The sequence below is a fragment of the Schistocerca serialis genome, chromosome 7, assembly GCF_023864345.2.
Source record: "Schistocerca serialis cubense isolate TAMUIC-IGC-003099 chromosome 7, iqSchSeri2.2, whole genome shotgun sequence".
Taxonomy (NCBI): domain Eukaryota; kingdom Metazoa; phylum Arthropoda; class Insecta; order Orthoptera; family Acrididae; genus Schistocerca; species Schistocerca serialis.
This window is the reverse complement of record NC_064644.1, coordinates 509693646-509711432: the sequence shown is the minus strand read 5'-3', so window position 1 is coordinate 509711432 and position 17787 is coordinate 509693646.

The window sequence follows — 17787 nt, the reverse complement described above, 5'->3', positions numbered from 1 at the left end:
GAATACAACCAACATAACGTAGCTGTGTTGCAGGTCCTCTAAACACCAAAACCCCATGGGGTAAGTTGTTTCGCTACATACAATGGGTACCACAAGAGACTACTAGAGACCAAAGGTGTTTAGGCAGTCAGTCTAAGCCTCAACTACCATCGTCATACAAAACATATTAGAAAACACGTTCATAGCGATGAGACATCCCATAACACTCATAAACTAACCTTACTTACAACAAGTGACATTCCAAAAGTTCTGAGAAAACGGATCATTTTACATATATCGTATAGTAATCCTTAGTCAAAATTAAATGCTTAAGACAATATATGGAGCTACAGAGCTGTGCGGCAATTGGAAAAAGTTTTTCGCTCTCGAAAAGGTTTTCCATCCACGTGCTGAAAGTCGCTCAACGGCGAGTGCATCTGGAAACTGGATATTGGACGAACCAGTAAAAAAACGCGATTAACGGCAACAAGCACTCTACGGAAATCTCAACATTAACAGCGAATCACCAGTAATATCATTGTTCTCGTAACACATCAACAGCTACGTGTACACAAATTTGAACTTTAAATGACATGACCAACGTCGTCGTTCGGGACCTTGATTCAAACCCAGCACCTATAGCCATTGCTAACTAAGCTAAGCTTTGTTTGTGCCTTATTGAGACCCGATCACTAGACATAAAGAGACGCGAAGTATAGACCTTTGCACCAGTATCAGTTATCAATTCAGATCCTGAAAATAAATGACGAAAATGTTTGTACTGAACTGGGAATCCTGTCATAACAGTTACCTTCCTGGGAACTACCCCAACGACGTTTAATATGGTGTCATTCACAAGGAACAAGGTACGCTCATGTTTAAAATTGAAATGACATCATGTAAAGCATGTGACAGGGATGCGAACCTAGCCCCTAATCGTATTGTTAACGAAGTACGTAAAATCAGAAGTTAAATATCAAATGTTTTCACCAATAGCGAGACGTTGGAATCTTAAATGTCGATAGAATTGTTTTTGCCTGACTGGGATTCGAACCCACCATCTAGAGCCGTCGTTATTTAGCCAGGAACAGACGATAAATAGATATTGTTGGGTCACCAGTAGCGAGACGTGCGCATGTTTAGCTAGACATCAGGCGATGAAAAGTTCTGTGCTGAATGGAATTCAAACCCCGCACACGTGGTCATGAAGACACTTTAACTATCAAATTCTTTTCGAGTAATAGATAGGATGGCATGTTTGTACTTTCAGTGATGTGATGGGAAATATTCTGCTGGCTAGAAGTTGAATCCACAACATATTGTCGTTGTTGATCACAACGAACACAACGTCAAACCCAAATCCGTTTTCGCCAGTGGGATGGAGAGGAATGTTTGAACTTGAAAAGATATAAGGAAACGTTTGATCTTGTAATGTTGTGATAAAAAGCTCATCATGTGGCTCCCAATGAGGAAAAATGACGAAAAAGAAGACATAACAAAACATTTTAAGGACATTGATATTTTATCCAGAATCCTTCATTATTTTGTACTTCTATCACGCGTCTTGACATAGAATGTATAAGCCGTCGGACGTAACAGCCTGAAGAAGCAACTTCCTTCCAGGCTTCCAGGACGCAGTCCCAAAGAGCTTTCGTGGCCAGTTCTCTGTTAATGTTCTGGCGTCCTCAGCCCATATGTTTTCCATGGAGTTCATATCAGCCGCCCGTGGCGGCCAGTCCATGACGTTGACGCTAACCGTGTAGAGCTGCTGCTGAACAAATGCAGACTTATGAATGGGAGAATGGTCCTCTTGCAATGTGACGTCCCCTTCTGACTACAGCATTCGCATTGACGGAAGCGTAACATTTTCCAATATGTGGGCATACTGCACGCTGTCCAGAGTTCCTTCTATCCTGTGAAGAATTCCCGCCCCTCTCGCAGCATTCCAACACCAGCGGGTAACAGATAGCCGGCCACTTCTTCTCGTCGTGGTTACATATTCGCGTCGATTGCGAGTCCCTTGCGGCCTGTAATTAGAGTAAATCCGTTTTGGAAACAGTAGAAATACAAACGAAGCAGATTCATCAGAGAGATATACCTTATGCACTTACATCTGGATGTAAATAGCGTAAGTTCTGGGATACAATGCACGTATATTATTTATTTGTTATTTAGGTTAGTCTTAATTTTCCTTACTTGTTATGTTATGTATTTATTTACATATATAAAGGAGGATGGGAATTGATGGTACTTCCCTTCCTCTCAGCTTGGCGTAATATTCTGTCTGCATTGTTTTCGATCCTTAAATCGGCCTACGCTTGTGTTCAGACCTAACTTCCTTGTTGAAAACGATGTATTAAGGTCCACGCCTGTGGTACAGTATCAATCTCTCACTCATTCATCTGTACAGTTGGGGTACTGGATACGTCACTTTTCCGCCAATTCAAATATTTTAACGATTTGCTAATGTGTCTACAGTTCTTATTTGTTCAATTTTTCATATATTGCGACCTTGTATACCATGTGGTATACCACATGAAACGTGTAATCTTTTATTTGATATCGCACTTGAGTGTTAATAGCAGAATTTACTGAAACACGTATTATTTGTTTTCCTTCGCCAGTGACTTATGAAATATATGCTAAAATTCGACGAAATGCGTGATTTATTATCCATTGTAGAAGCTGTTTTTAATCTGAACACAAACTATACTGTCAATTCCGCATTCAGCAGCAATATTCGTGTATGTGAAGAAAACATGCAATCAATGGAATTTCTTTTTTTTTTTTTTCTTTATTGTATTTCAATTCCCCATTGGGGCAGGCTGGCAGCAGCATATGCGCTGCTCTTCAGCCGAAAGACATAGAACAAAACAATAGAAGAAATTTAAAAACAGCAAAGGAGAGAAGAAGGCGAACATAGATATAAAAAGGGAGAACATCATGGAAGGCAATATACAAAAAACGGGGTGACTGTAAAATGGAGTTAAAAAAACTGTTTAAAAGTAGCACACACAAAAAGCCACACACTGCGACGATTAAAAGAACACAAGGCATAGTATGACTGGAGCATAAAGGTGTTGACGGATGGCATAGCACACAACGTAACACTGACGGCGAACCTCAAGGCAGTACACAATTAAAATCACACCTCTTGACGCACACGAGAAACAGCACTAAACACAACACTGACGTGGCACACCGATGATGATCAATACAGAGGATCTGCCAGTTTCAAGGAGATGAGGGAGACCTGAAGAAGGGAGGGAGGGGAAGAGATGGGGGAGGGGAATGGGGGCCGCGCGGAAGAGGGCCAGGTAGGGAGGGATGTGGGAAGGAGAGAGGCAAGTATGGGGTGCAGGGTCTCAGGGGAGGGGTGGATGGAGGAAAATCCGCTCTGGGAGAAGGAGGAAAGAGGAGAAGGGGGCCCTGAGGAGGGGGGGGGGGACCAGGCCGGGTTATAGTTGGAAGGAAGGGTATATGTCACGGCGAAGTTCGTCATCCAGGAGGGGGAGGCGTTGGAAATTGCCCTGATGAAGGAGATGGAGGGTGTGGAGGTGGAGAGAGGGAGGGATACAGCGATAGAGGCGCGGCAACGGACGGGGGGTGGAGAGGAAGGAGGAAACCAGAGGGTGGGGGGGATCAACCCTGTGAACAATGTAAAGGATGCGGAGATGTTGGACGAACAAGAGGAGGTGGGGGAAGGGGATCAGTTCAAACAGGAGCCGTGTGGGGGAAGGAAGGCGGATACGGAAGGCCAGGTGGAGCGCATGGCGTTCAAGGATTTGGAGAGCCTTGTAAAAGCGGGTGGGGGCAGAGATCCAGGCGACGCTGGCATAACAGAGGATAGGATGGATGAGGGATTTGTAGGTGTGGAGGATGGTAGAAGGATGCAATCCACCTGTCCGGCCAGACAGGAGTTTCAGCAGGCGGAGGCGGGAATGGGCTTTCTGCTGGATGGTCAGGAGATGAGGGGTCCAGGTGAGGTGTCGGTCAAGGGTGAGGCCAAGGTATTTCAGGGTGGGGGTGAGTTGAATAGGACGACCATAAAGGGTGAGGTAGAAATCTTGGAGGCGAAAGGAGCGAGTGGTGCGGCCTATGATGATTGCCTGGGTTTTGGAGGGATTGAGACGGAGGAGCCACTGGTTACACCAAGTGGTGAACTGGTTAAGATGGGTTTGGAGGGTACGTTGAGACTGTTGAAGGGTAGGATAGAGAGCCAGGAAGGCGGTGTCATCAGCATATTGGAGAAGGTGGACTGGTGGGGGTGGCTTGGGCATATCAGCTGTATACAAGAGATAAAGGAGAGGGGAGAGGACAGAACCCTGGGGTACGCCAGCCATGGGATAAAAGATACGGGAGTTGGTGTTGTGGAGGGTGACATAGGAACGACGGTGCGAGAGGAAGGAAGCGACCAGACGGACAAAATTGATAGGCAGGGCGTAGGTTTGGAGTTTAAAGAGGAGACCGGGATGCCATACACGGTCACAGGCATTTTGGATGTCAAGGGAAACAAAAATGGTGGAGCGACGGGAGTTGAGCTGGAGGGACAGAAGGTGAACAAGGTTGAGGAGTTGGTCGTCAGCAGAGAAGGAGGGTCGGAAGCCACACTGGGTAAGGGGGAGGAGGTGGTGTTGAGCAAGGTGCCGATGGATACGGTGGGAGAGGATGGATTCAAAGACCTTACTGAAGACGGAGGTGAGGCAGATGGGACGATAGGAAGAGGCGGCAGAAGGGGGTTTGTTGGGTTTGAGCAATAGGAGGACGCGGGAGGTCTTCCACAGGTCAGGGTAGAAGCCAGTAGAGAGGATGACATTATAGAGATGGGCGAGGACAGTTAGGAAGGAATAGGGGCTTTCTCGAAGGTGACGGTAGGTGACACAGTCGTGACCAGGGGCCGTGTTGCGTTTGGACTGGAGGAGAAGTTTAATGTCTTGTGCTGTGATGGGAATGTTGACGTCGGAGGGGGGCAACTGCCCCAAGTACTGGAGACTAGGAGCAAGTGGAGCGACTGAGGTATCAGCACGTTCCATGACGGTGGGGAAAAGAGAATAATCAAAGTGGGGATCATCGGGGATGGAGAATACCTCGGAAAGGTGGGAAGCGAAGTGGTTGGCCTTACTGAGGTTGTCTGGAAGGGGGCGATCGATATGGAGAAGGGGGTAGTGGGGAGTGGAAAGGGAACCAGTAAGACGATGGAAGGCGGACCAGTACTTGGAGGAGTTGATAGGGAGGGTGGCATTGAGTCGTGTGCAGGTCTGGCGCCAGTCCCGGCGTTTCGTTGCTGTAATAAGGTTCCGTACGTGTCGCTGTATTTGCCGGTGGCGTTGGAGTGTATCCCTGTCACGAGTGCGGAGGAAGGAGCGATAGAGGCGGCGGGATTCACGGAGGAGGAGGACAGTCCGCGGAGGGAGAGTGGGACGGTGTGGGTGGATGGTTTTAGTAGGAACATGGGCCTCCACGGCGTCAGTAACTACTGTCTGAAGGAAGGACGAGGCGCGGATGATGTCGTCAGGATGGCGATAGGTAAGAGGGTGGCTTTCGACCTGGGTGGAGATGGAGTCCCGGTAGGCATCCCAGTTGGCACGGCGATAGTCATAGACGACCTTGGGATGGGGTGGCAATCAATAGAAACTATTCGGAATCGTTTTATAGCTCAGAAGATAAATGATGCTGCTTAGACTCTGAGGTTACTTGATGTTTTCGAGATTATATTCGACATAATGGTTGTATTTCATTTTATTGTGTACACATGTGTTAGGCTATTAGATTGTGGCTCACATCGTCATTGCACTTCGTCTATCCACAAGTCAGATCAGGTATGCATTCACCAAATCAAGTTAAAAAAATCAGCTGTGATCCTACATTCACTCAAAGATTCATTAACGCCCTCATTTCATCCATTTGCACAATGTAAGGATTCCTGAGCCGTGTGCGGCTCGTGTTCATGCCGTTCTTGCTTCACAGCTTCTCTTTACGGAACTGTCGCCTCGTTTTCTATTCGATTTACTGGCATCACTAAGTTGCTGGCTTGCCTGCCCATGAGTGGAAACAGCAACACGTATCGATAAGAGCACTCTCGTATTATCTTTGAAGCACCCGCTAGTATTTTCCGTGTCGTCGTGTGTCTGGGGTTCAGTCGGGACGCAGCGCCAGTGAGATCGGGACAGCCAGTACTCGCCCAACGCTTACGACACGCATGCACTGTCCGACGGAAGGAGACTGAAACGGGAGCGACCGTTGGTTGGTCGTTCGTCTCATCGGGCGACGTGTATTTGTTCTTTTGACGGTTTCTGGGCCTCGCCAGTTGGTCATCTTGCCGGACGTGGGTCGGTTCCTTCCTTGTGCAAAGATGTCGGCTGGCCAACGGGCAAGAGTTACCTCTGCATGGTTGGGTCCGAGCCAGTATGCCCGGGTCGCCGTGTCTCCGAGTTCCGAACAGACATGGAGTCGGGATGGAGGTACATTGAGGTCGGGACAACCAAGACTCGCCCGACTGTTGCTGACACACATGACTTGAGCGGGGACGACCATGATCTGTCGTTCGGTCGGTCGTCTCATGGGACGACGTATATTGGTCGCTGACTGCTTCGGGTTCTCTGTGTGTGTCGGCTTGTCATTCGTCCTGGCTGTTCCACAGTGACTGCTTCTACGATTGTTCGAGTTCTTGTGGAAGTGTTTTCCTGGAACTATGTCTAGCTTGTGTAATTTCGATTGAGCAGTTATGTTAATGCTGTCTGCGTACTGGAGTAGGCAGTCGGTCGGTTGGGACAGTGCAGCGAGGGAGTCTCCGCGGCGAGGGCATTAGCGTAGTGTTCTGCAGTGTGTTTTTTCTCGCCGTGTTGATGCTGTCGGTACCGCGTGTAGTTTGACAGCCTTGGCGATGTTCACATTTTTGAGTGGTTATTGTGTCTTGGCTGTTTTTAGACGTCAATTTTGAAGACGTAGTGCTGCTGGTATCTTCGTCCTCGGCTGATATTTTCCGTTGTCGTGCCGTTGGTCGACGCAGCGGAGTTCATTTGGTTGTTGGTCGGTCCTTCAGCCGTCCCTGGGTCGGGTTGCCATCTGATTACTTAAACTTATTCTTGGCTGCCTATCTCACCTTAAGTTAGAGTTACCTTCCCGACCCTTGGAACACTTCTGAGCACATTGTTCTGTTGTTTTTAGATTGTGATTTTTGTCTCATGTGCAGTGCGAGGTCTTCAGCCGCCTATTAATTTAGTTTGTTTTAATTTTAAAATAAGGCCTTTAGCTGTCTTAAGTTAAGACTTCGAAGATTCTTGTTTGAACTATTTTTTTACAAAAAGAAGAAATGGGAAATTTTGCTCTGTTGCAAATTCTTGTTATCCAGGCCTTGGGCCTCAGTTCTGTGTCCAGTGTGTGGCCTTCAGCCGAATATTAGCGTAAAATTTTCTTTTTTAAGTAAGACCTTCAGCCGCGTGTATTTCTTAAAGCAATTGTTATAACTTGTGTTTGGGCTTTGAGCCGTATTGTTTTGAATCCTTTTAAGGGCTTGTGTGATTAAGTGTTTTTAGGAAAATAAAGTTTGTGTGTTTTGTGCAACTGACAGTAACTGATTTGGGCCCCTTTCCACAACCTTAACCTTATCCTATGCGCTCTCTGGTTACCTATCAATCAGGTTTCAATTCCCTGTTACACGAGTTGTGAAACCTTGGTCAAGTATTGTTATGAGTTACTGCTTGAGACATAATTTTCTAGAAAATGGACACATTTGCAGAGAATTTCATTCAGGTAAATTTTTCTCATGTAATCAGTTCAGCAAGAAAAGAGTGTGAGAGTCTTACAACAGTTAGAGAATGAAATTTAAATTTTCGTTCCATCTCTAAATGGACGTCCACGGACTCCCCTGCAATTATGTCTGTAACTTTGGAAACTTTTTTTTTTTTTTTGGTCATCAGTCTACTGACTGGTTTGATGCGGCCCGCCACAAATTCCTTTGTTGTGCTAACCTCTTCATCTCAGAGTAGCACTTGCAACCTACGTCCTCAATTATTTGCTTGACGTATTCCAATCTCTGTCTTCCTCTACAGTTTTTGCCCTCTACAGCTCCGTCTAGTACCATGGAAGTCATTCCCTCATGTCTTAGCAGATGTCCTATCATCTTGTCCCTTCTCCTTATCAGTGTTTTCCACATATTCCTTTCATCTCCGATTCTGCGTAGAACCTCCTCATTCCTTATCAGTCCACCTAATTTTCAACATTCGTCTATAGCACCACATCTAAAATGCCTCGATTCTCTTCTGTTCCGGTTTTCCCACAGTCCATGTTTCACTACCATACAATACTGTACTCCAGACGTACATCCTCAGAAATTTCTTCCTCAAATTAAGGCCGGTATTTGATATTAGTAGACTCCTCTTGGCCAGAAATGCCTTTTTTGCCACAGCGAGTCTGCTTTTGATGTCCTCCTTGCTCCGTCCGACATTGGTTATTTTTTGCCTAGGTAGCAGAATTCCTTAACTTCATTGACTTCGTGACCATCAATCCTGATGTTTAGTTTCTCGCTGTTCTCATTTCTACAACTTCTCATTACCTTCGTCTTTCTCCGATTTACTCTCAAACCATACTGTGTACTCATTAGACTGTTCATTCCGGTCAGCAGATCATTTAATTCTTCTTCACTTTAACTCAGGAAAGCAATGTCATCAGCGAATCGTATCATTGATATCCTTTCACCTTGTATTTTAATTCCACTCCTGAACCTTTCTTTTATTTCCATCATTGCTTCCTCGATGTACAGATTGAAGAGTAGGGGGCGAAAGGCTACAGCCTTGTCTTACACCCTTCTTAATACGAGCACTTCGTTCTTGATCGTCCACTCTTATTATTCCCTCTTGGTTGTTGTACATATTGTATATGACCCGTCTCTCCCTTTAGCTTACCCCTACTTTTTTCAGAATCTCGAACAGCTTGCACCATTTCATATTGTCGAACGCTTTCTCCAGGTCGACAAATCCTGTGAAAGTGTCTTGATTTTTCTTTAGCCTTGCTTCCATTATTAGCCGTAACGTCAGAATTGCCCCTCTCGTCCCTTTACTTTTCCTAAGGCCAAACAGATCGTCACCTAGCGCATTCTCAATTTTCTTTTCCATTCTTCTGTATATTATTCTTGTAAGCAGCTTCGATGCATGAGCTGTTAAGCTGATTGTGCGATATTTCTCGCACTTGTCAGCTCTTGCCCTCTTCGGAATTGTGTGGATTGTGTCAGATGGTATATCGCCAGACTCATATATTCTACACACCAACGTGAATAGTCGTTTTGTTGCCACTTTCCCTAATGATTTTAGAAATTCTGATGGAATGTTATCTATCCCTTCTGCCTTATTTGACCGTAAGTCCCCCAAAGCTCTTTTAAATTCCGATTCTAATACTGGATCCCCTATCTCTTCTAAATCGACTCCTGTTTCTTCTTCTTTCACGTCAGTCAAATCTTCACCCTCATAGAGGCTTTCAATGTATTCTTTCCACATATCTGCTCTCTCCTCTACATTTAACAGTGGAATTCCCGTTGCACTCTTAATGTTACCACCATTACTTTTAATGTCACCAAAGGTTCTTTTGACTTTCCTGTATGCTGAGTCTGTCCTTCCGACAATCATATCTTTTTCCATGTCTTCACATTTTTCCTGCAGCCATTTCGTCTTAGCTTCCCTGCACTTCCTATTTATTTCATTCCTCAGTGACTTGTATTTCTGTATTCCTGATTTTCCCGGAACATGTTTGTACTTCCTCCTTTCATCAATCAACTGAAGTATTTCTTCTGTTACCCATGGTTTCTTCGCAGCTACCTTCTTTGTACCTATGTTTTCCTTCCCTACTTCTGTGATGGCCCTTTTTAGAGATGTCCATTTCTCTTCAACTGTACTGCCTACTGCGCTATTCCTTATTACTGTATCTATAGCGTTAGAGAACTTCAAACGTATCTCGTCATTCCTTAGTACTTCTGTATCCCGCTTCTTTGCGTATTGATTCTTCCTGACTAATGTCTTTAACTTCAGCCTACTCTTCATCACTACTATATTGTGATCTGAGTCTATATCTGCTCCTGGGTACTCCTTAAAATCCAGTATCTGATTTCGGAATCTCTGTCTGACCATGATGTAACCTAATTGAAATCTTCCCGTAACTCCCGGCCTTTTCCAAGTATACCTCCTCCTCTTGTGATTCTTGAACATGGTATTCGCTATTACTAGCTGAAACTTGTTACAGAACTCAATTAGTCTTTCTCCTCTTTCATTCCTTGTCCCAAGCCCATATTCTCCTGTAACCTTTTCTTCTACTCCTTCCCCTACAACTGCATTCCAGTCGCCCATAACTATTAGATTTTCGTCCCCCTTTACATACTGCATTACCCTTTCAATATCCTCATACACTTTCCCTATTTGTTCATCTTCAGCTTGCGACGTCGGCATGTATACCTGAACTATCGTTGTCGGTAGAACGTAGAATGATAGAACGTTATCCTTTCGTAGATTATTCTACCTTTTTCTCATGGTAACCTCCCCCTTGGCAGTCCCCTCCCGGAGATCCGAATGTGGGACTATTCCGGAATCTTTGCCAATGAGGAGATCATCATGACACTTATTCAATTACAGGCCACATGTCCTGTGGATACACGTTACGTGTGTTTAATGCAGTGGTTTCCATTGCCTTCTGCATCCTCATGTCGTTGATCATTGCTGATTCTTCAGCCTTTAGGGGCAATTTCCCACCCCTAGGACAAGAGAGTGCCCTGAACCTCTATCCGCTCCTCCGCCCTCTTTGACAAGGCCATTGGCAGAATGAGTCTGACTTCTTATGCCGGAAGTCTTCGGCCGCCAATGCTGATTATTTGTCAAAATGTAGGCAGTGGCGGGGATCGAACCCAGGACCGAAGACGTTTTGATTATGAATCAAAGACGCTAACCCTTGACCACGGGTACCCGGGTGATATTTTAAAAATCATAGAATGGACTGTTATTATAAGCACTTCTTTTCTTGGGTCTGCACAGTTTTTGAATAACATTTTTGTGCATGTGTCCCAGCACTCTATACTGCAGATCGTCATTTCTTTAAAAAAAGAAATACAAATTGGAATATACATCACTGTGCAAAGTTCATAGAAAATGGAGTAATGGGGAACTTCTGTTACCTCACTGAACATATTATTTACAGTCGACCACAGAAGCAGTTTCAAACATCCTGGAACTTCTGCAATCTTTTTCTAGCTCCCACATATCCCTTATGTGTGCTTAAGCTTATATTTATAAAATACTGAGGAATAAAAACATATCTTTGAAACAAAGTGCACTGATGCTTTATTTTATCCATGCGAGCACAGGATACAGGAGAGTGTGAGCAACTGCAGACTGCACCTCCAGGGTGTGGCGCACCCTGAGCAGCGGCTACCTGCTGTGGGCGGCTCTGTGGGTGGCCCCTGACCTAGCGTGGGGTCTGACTGCAGCTCTGCCTGCAGTGTGTCAGCTGCCTGCACGAGCATGCTTGGCGTGGCCAGCCCGGGTGTGAGAACCTGCTCAACAGGAAGCAACACACGTGATGTTCCAGTGACACCTGGTTACCTTCTTTCTTACCATCAAATTTCAATATTCGTAATAGCAACACTCATTTACATCTAACACAAACAGTACTCCTTTATTTTATGCGCAGGTAACACACTGTAGGATTAGACGTCACACAGATTTTCTGCTGACTGATTTTCTCTATCCTGCTCAACAAGAGCACTGCTCTAAGCTATAGCTGCTTGTTGTGGTGTACCCAGTTATGCACAATGCGAGTACCGATTAAGTAAATATTTTACACCATACTCATCTGCTACATGTATTTGTAATGGGGTCGACACACAGATAAGTTGTAAAGTATGTATCTTTGGCAATGTCCAAAAGGTCAATGTTTCTTTTAGATGTTTAACGTGATTTCTTTCCTTCGATAATTACATACGAGGGTCACTCCAAAAGAAATGCATACTATTTTTTAAAAATCCTTTATTCTACATGTTTGAAAGTTTTACAGTGTGTAGATACACCCTTTGGGAACAATATTTTCATTTCTTCACATAATTTCCGTCCCTCTTAACTGCCTTACGCCATCTTGGAACCACCGCCTGTATACCCGGACGGTAAAATTCTGGACCAACTTGTTGCAGCCACTGTTTGGCAGCATGCACAAGGGAGTCATCAGCTTGAAACCTTGTTCCACGAAGAGTCTTTCAGTTTCCCAAAGAGATGATAGTCACATGGAGCCAGGTCAGGACTGTAAGGCGGGTGTTTCAGTGTTGTCCATCCGAGTTTTGTGACCACTTCCATGGTTTTTTGACTGACGTGTGGCCATGAATTGTCGTCCAACAGCAAAACATCGTGCTTTTGCCGATGTGGTCTAACACGACTCAGTCGAGCTTGAAGTTTCTTCAGTGTCGTCACATATGTATCAGAATTAATGGTGGTTCCACTTGGGATGATATCCACAAGCCTTCGGAATCGATAAACACCGTAGCCATAACTTTTCCGGCAGTAGGTGTGGTTTTGACTCTTTTTTCTTGGGTGAATTTGCATGATGCCCCTCCATTGATTGCCTCTTCGTCTCTGGTGAAACATGATGTAGCCATGTTTCATCACCTGTCACAATTCTTCCAAGAAGTTCATCTTCACCATTCTCATACTGTTCCAAAAGTTCGCTGCATACCGTTTTTCTTGTTTCTTTGTGAGCCACTGTCAACATCCTGGGAACTCACCTGGCACAAACCTTTTTTAACGCCAACACTTTCAGTATCCTGGGAACACTTTCTTCCCCTATCCCAACGTAGGGTGACAATTCGTTCACTGTGATGCATCTGTCAGCAGTCACAAATTCGTTAACTCTCTGCACATTGTCTGGAGTGTGTGCAGTACGAGGCCTGACGCTGTAAGGACAACCCTCAATATTGCCATGCCCACTTTCATCACGTAACCTGCTTGCCCACCGACTAACTGTACTGCGATCGACAGCAGCATCTCCATACAACTTTTTCAGCCTCTTGTGGATGTTTCCCAATGTCTCATTTTCACAGCATAGGAATTCTACGACAGCACGTTGCTTCTGACGAACGTCAAGTGTAGCAGCCATCTTGAAGAAATGCTGTGACGGCGCCACTCACGGGAACAGATTGAACTAAGTTTGAAAACAAGCGAGAAGGATGTATCTACACGCTGTAAAACTTTCACACATGAAGAATGGAAACTGTACTTTTACAAAAATAGTGTGCATTTCTTTTGAAGCAGCCTTCGTTCTTGCCTGTTGTATCATTTTCGAATCCAATTTAAGTGTTTTCCTCACATAACTATTTCTCAAATGTGCTGTTATCTTCATTAACAATATTTCAAATTTACTGTAACAGAGCTAAACAAATCTTGTTGTAGAGACCATTAGTGCGGAGACGTCCTGTGTCGCAAGACTTATTTATTGCATTTTAGTGCTAAAACCTGATTCTGTAATCTATTGCTCAACTTTATTTCTGAAACAAGTTAGAGAACTTAAAAGAATCTGAGGCAAGAGGACAGCATTGAAACTGAATGAACGGCACTATGTGTCTTTGAAAAATATAAGGTTAACCGTATTTCAATAAACTTTCAGCTATATACTTTGCAATAATTGTATCTTGGCACTAGGCGTATTGTTCTATGAGAAAGACTAGATACAGTAATCTTCTGTATAACTGAATGAAAGATTAAATGGCAAATGACCAAATGTCTACTCAAACAAGTATACTGTGTGTCGCGTAAATCACGAGACTTTCTACCAGATTAGAAAACTGTTAGAGTGATTACTGGGTAATTTCGAGTCTACAACTACCTTCTGCTTTGTGAGGATTGTTGCAGCGATTTGTATTAGAAATAAGGATATATAACACAAAAAATTATATTTCAGCTTGAAAATTATAGCTAATCGGCAGTATCGAAACTATTTTTCCTTGTACTCTCAGTTAAAAGTGCGACGCTACAACTGTTTCAGAAAGCAATTATTGTCTTATACATTTCCCTATAACAGTGACGACTCTTTTTGCTGGAGCTCTTGGAATCATTGCGCTTCTAATCAACTAACTGATCTGTTGATTGTGTCTTGTGCAAACTAGTCAAGTAGATATATGACAGAATACAGACTACTATCGGTAAAAGAGGCATCAAGTGCGGTGAGCGGTGGTAGTGTGTTTGTTAATTTCTTAATAATGTTTGTGGTGTCACCGCCAGACACCACACTTGCTAGGTGGTAGCCTTTAAATCGGCCGCGGTCAGTTAGTATACGTCGGACCCGCGTGTCGCCACTGTCAGTGATTGCAGACCGATCGCCGCCACACGGCAGGTCTAGAGAGACTTCCTAGCACTCGCCCCAGTTGTACAGCCGACTTTGCTAGCGATGGTTCACTGACAAATTACGCTCTCATTTGCCGAGACGATAGTTAGCATGGCCTTCGGCAATGTCATTTGCTACGACCTAGCAAGGCGCCATTATCATTTGCTATTTATCTTGTGATGCATGTACCGTCGGACCGATTTTCACCAATTATGGATTAAAGTTAAGTATTCCAGCAGCTACGCACTTTATTTGCTAGTCTCAGCCTGCGTGAGCTTAAACGCGTGCCTTTCGGCTACCTCCTGGTGGCTTGGCTGTCTTGCCAAGTCACAACAGTTTGGCGCCGAGGATTGGCGATGAGCCAATTCGCGTTTGTACCAATACAGACTGATATACTTGTGTAATGGCTTCGCCACAATCTCCAGATGTACAGTCCGAATTTTATCACTTGCAGAATCAGCAGGCGCAGGCCTTATTGGATGCCCTTGACCAGCTCGTCCAGGGTCAACGTGCAATGCAAAACGATGCGGCAGCCGCCGCTCCATCGCTACCGCAGCCACAACACGCAGTTGCACCACTTTTTCGTCCTTTTGATGCGGCACTGGAAAGCTGGACGGAATGGTCACGCCAATTTGGATTCCATCTCGCCGCCTACAGAATTCAAGGTAATTGCATCGAAGTGACCACGTACCGTGTGATAGTCAAATTATTTCCCTGACGCGACGTAGCAACGCTGTCCTACGACGAAATTTTGTCGGCGTTAGATGAATATTTCAAAGAATCAGTCAATGTAGTTGCAAAAAGCTATACCTTCTTACGTACAAAACGTATGGCCAGTCAGACTAATCGGGAGTGGGTTGCAAATTTGCAAGGCCTTACTAGGGATTGTGCTTTTGAGTGTGAATGTGGACTCCCTTATTCAGATACTACGGTACGTGATGCTATTGCACAGAACATTTCTGATGTTCGTATAAGGGAACAGATTTTGAAACTAGTCAATCCCTCCCTTCAACAAGTGATAGACATATTGGATCGGCAGGACACACTTGACTTTGCTCAGGAATCATTTGAAACTTCACCGGCCGTGTGTCACATTAACCGGCCCGCCGGGCGCGCTGCACGGAACAGTAAACAGCCCTCGCGCCCATCCGCGCAGCTGCCGCCAAGCTCTCAGCCACGTGTGCCATGCAAGCGAGCAAATGCAGTGCTAAAATCATGCCCGCGGTGTGCTACTAGACAGTCATGTGAGAATTGCCCGTCACGCCAGGCTATTTGCTTTTTCTGTAATAAAAAAGGACATGTTCAAAGTGTTTGCCAGAAAAGCTCAGAATGGACACTCAACCATTCCAGGCCCTTTGCTTCGCGCCAGAATCGGAATCGAACCCAGAATACTCCGGCTTGTGAACCTTCGCCCATGGAAATTCATGTAGTTCATTCCACTCTGCCCAGTGCCACTCTCTCCAACAGTGACTGTGTTCGTCCCACAAATAGTATGCGTCGACATCGCCGGAAATCCCGTCAAGTCGCAAGTGATTCTGTACCAGTGTCGGTTCACGTTGCACGAGACAGTCGCTCTTGTCGTCAGCAGGACAATAAACTTTTTGTAGACTTGGACATTAATGGCAACGTGATACCATTCCAGCTCGATACCGGAGCTGCAGTTTCCTTGATCAATCAAGACACGTACAAACAGCTGGGCACACCTCCGTTGCATGCTGCAAATGTTAAGTTACGTAGTTATTAAGGATAAGCAATTCTTGTGTTAGGACAGTGCAGCCTTCTTGCAACATACATAGGACAAACAGAACTTCTGTCATTGTACGTCCTTCGTTCTTCTTCTGCAATGAACTTGTTTGGTTTAGATTTATTTCAGTTGTTTCACTTGTCTATAGTCAATCAGGTCCTATCAGTGAACCAGACTGTGCCTTCAGACAGTGTTTCTCGTATATGTGAAGAGTTTGCAGACATTTTTGCACTGGGCCTTGGTTGCGCCAAGAACTATAAAGCACATTTGGAACTGAAAGTAAACGCGCAACCGAAATTTTTCAGAGCGCGCAATGTTCCCCATGCATTGCATGATGAGGTCGCCAGAACATTACACGATTTGGAATCACAGGGTGTAATTGAACGTGTGCTGGCTTCTCTCTGGGCATCACCCTTAGTAATTTTGCAAAAACCTTCCGGAAAATTGAGACTTGTTGTGGACTTCAAGGCAACAGTGAATCCACAACTAGTGATTGCAACTTTTCCTTTACCCCGCCAGGAAGATCTTTTTGACGCCGGCCGGAGTGGCCGAGCGGTGAAAGGCGCTACAGTCTGGAACCGCACGACCGCTACGGTCGCAGGTTCGAATCCTGCCTCGGGCATGCATGTGGGTGATGTCCTTAGGTTAGTTAGGTTTAAGTAGTTCAAAGTTCTAGGGGACTTGTGACCACAGCAGTTAAGTCCCATAGTGCTCAGAGCCATTTGAACAATTTTTTTTATCTTTTTGACAAACTGTGCCGGGTAAATATTTTTCGAAGTTGGACCTAGCAGATGCGTACTTGCAAATACCGGTGGACGAAGAATCCCAGCGCGTTTTGGTAGTTAACACGCATCTTGGTTTGTACCGATTCAAACGACTGCCATTCGGATGTGCATCCGCCCCTGCATTGTTTCAGCAATATCTACAAACAGTTTGTGCGTCGGTCCCTACTGCAGCAAACTATCTGGACGATAATGTGATCTCCGGAAAGACGGAAGAAGAAGATTTCGCCAATTTCAGAACATTATTTCAGGTCTTGCGACAAAATGGTCTTCGCTTGCGGAAGGACAAATGTGTGTTTTTTGCTCGTGACTTACCCTATCTGGGGCATGTACTCACTGCCCAAGGCATACATCCCAGTCCAGAGCACCTCCGTGCCATACAAGACTTGCCTTCACCGCAGAATTTGAAGCAGCTACAGAGTGTGCTGGGAAAAATAAACTATTACCATAAATTTGTGCTCCACGCCTCTTCCATTTCAGCTCCGCTTCATCGCTTACGCCGTAAAGGTGTTCCGTTCGTCTGGACGACGGAATGCGAACGCGCCTTTCGCCAGTTGAAATTGGCGTTGCTTTCCAATACTTGCCTTACGCCATTTGATCCCCAGAAACCCCTTTTGTTGATGGTGGATGCATCGGATTTCGGGATCGGTGCTGTGCTTGCGCACAAAGATGGATCGCACGATCGCCCTATTGCCTTTGCGTCCAAATTGCTCTCGTCTGCGCAACGAAATTATTCACAGATCGAGAATGAAGCTTTGGCTCTCGTATTTGGTGTTACAAAGTTTCATGATTTCTTGTATGGTCGTCACTTTACCATCATCACAGACCACAAACCTTTGACATCCCTTTTTCATCCGAACAAGCCTATACCTCCACGTACAGCGCAGAAATTCATTCGCTGGTCTATTTTCCTCTCGCAGTACTGCTACGATATCTTGT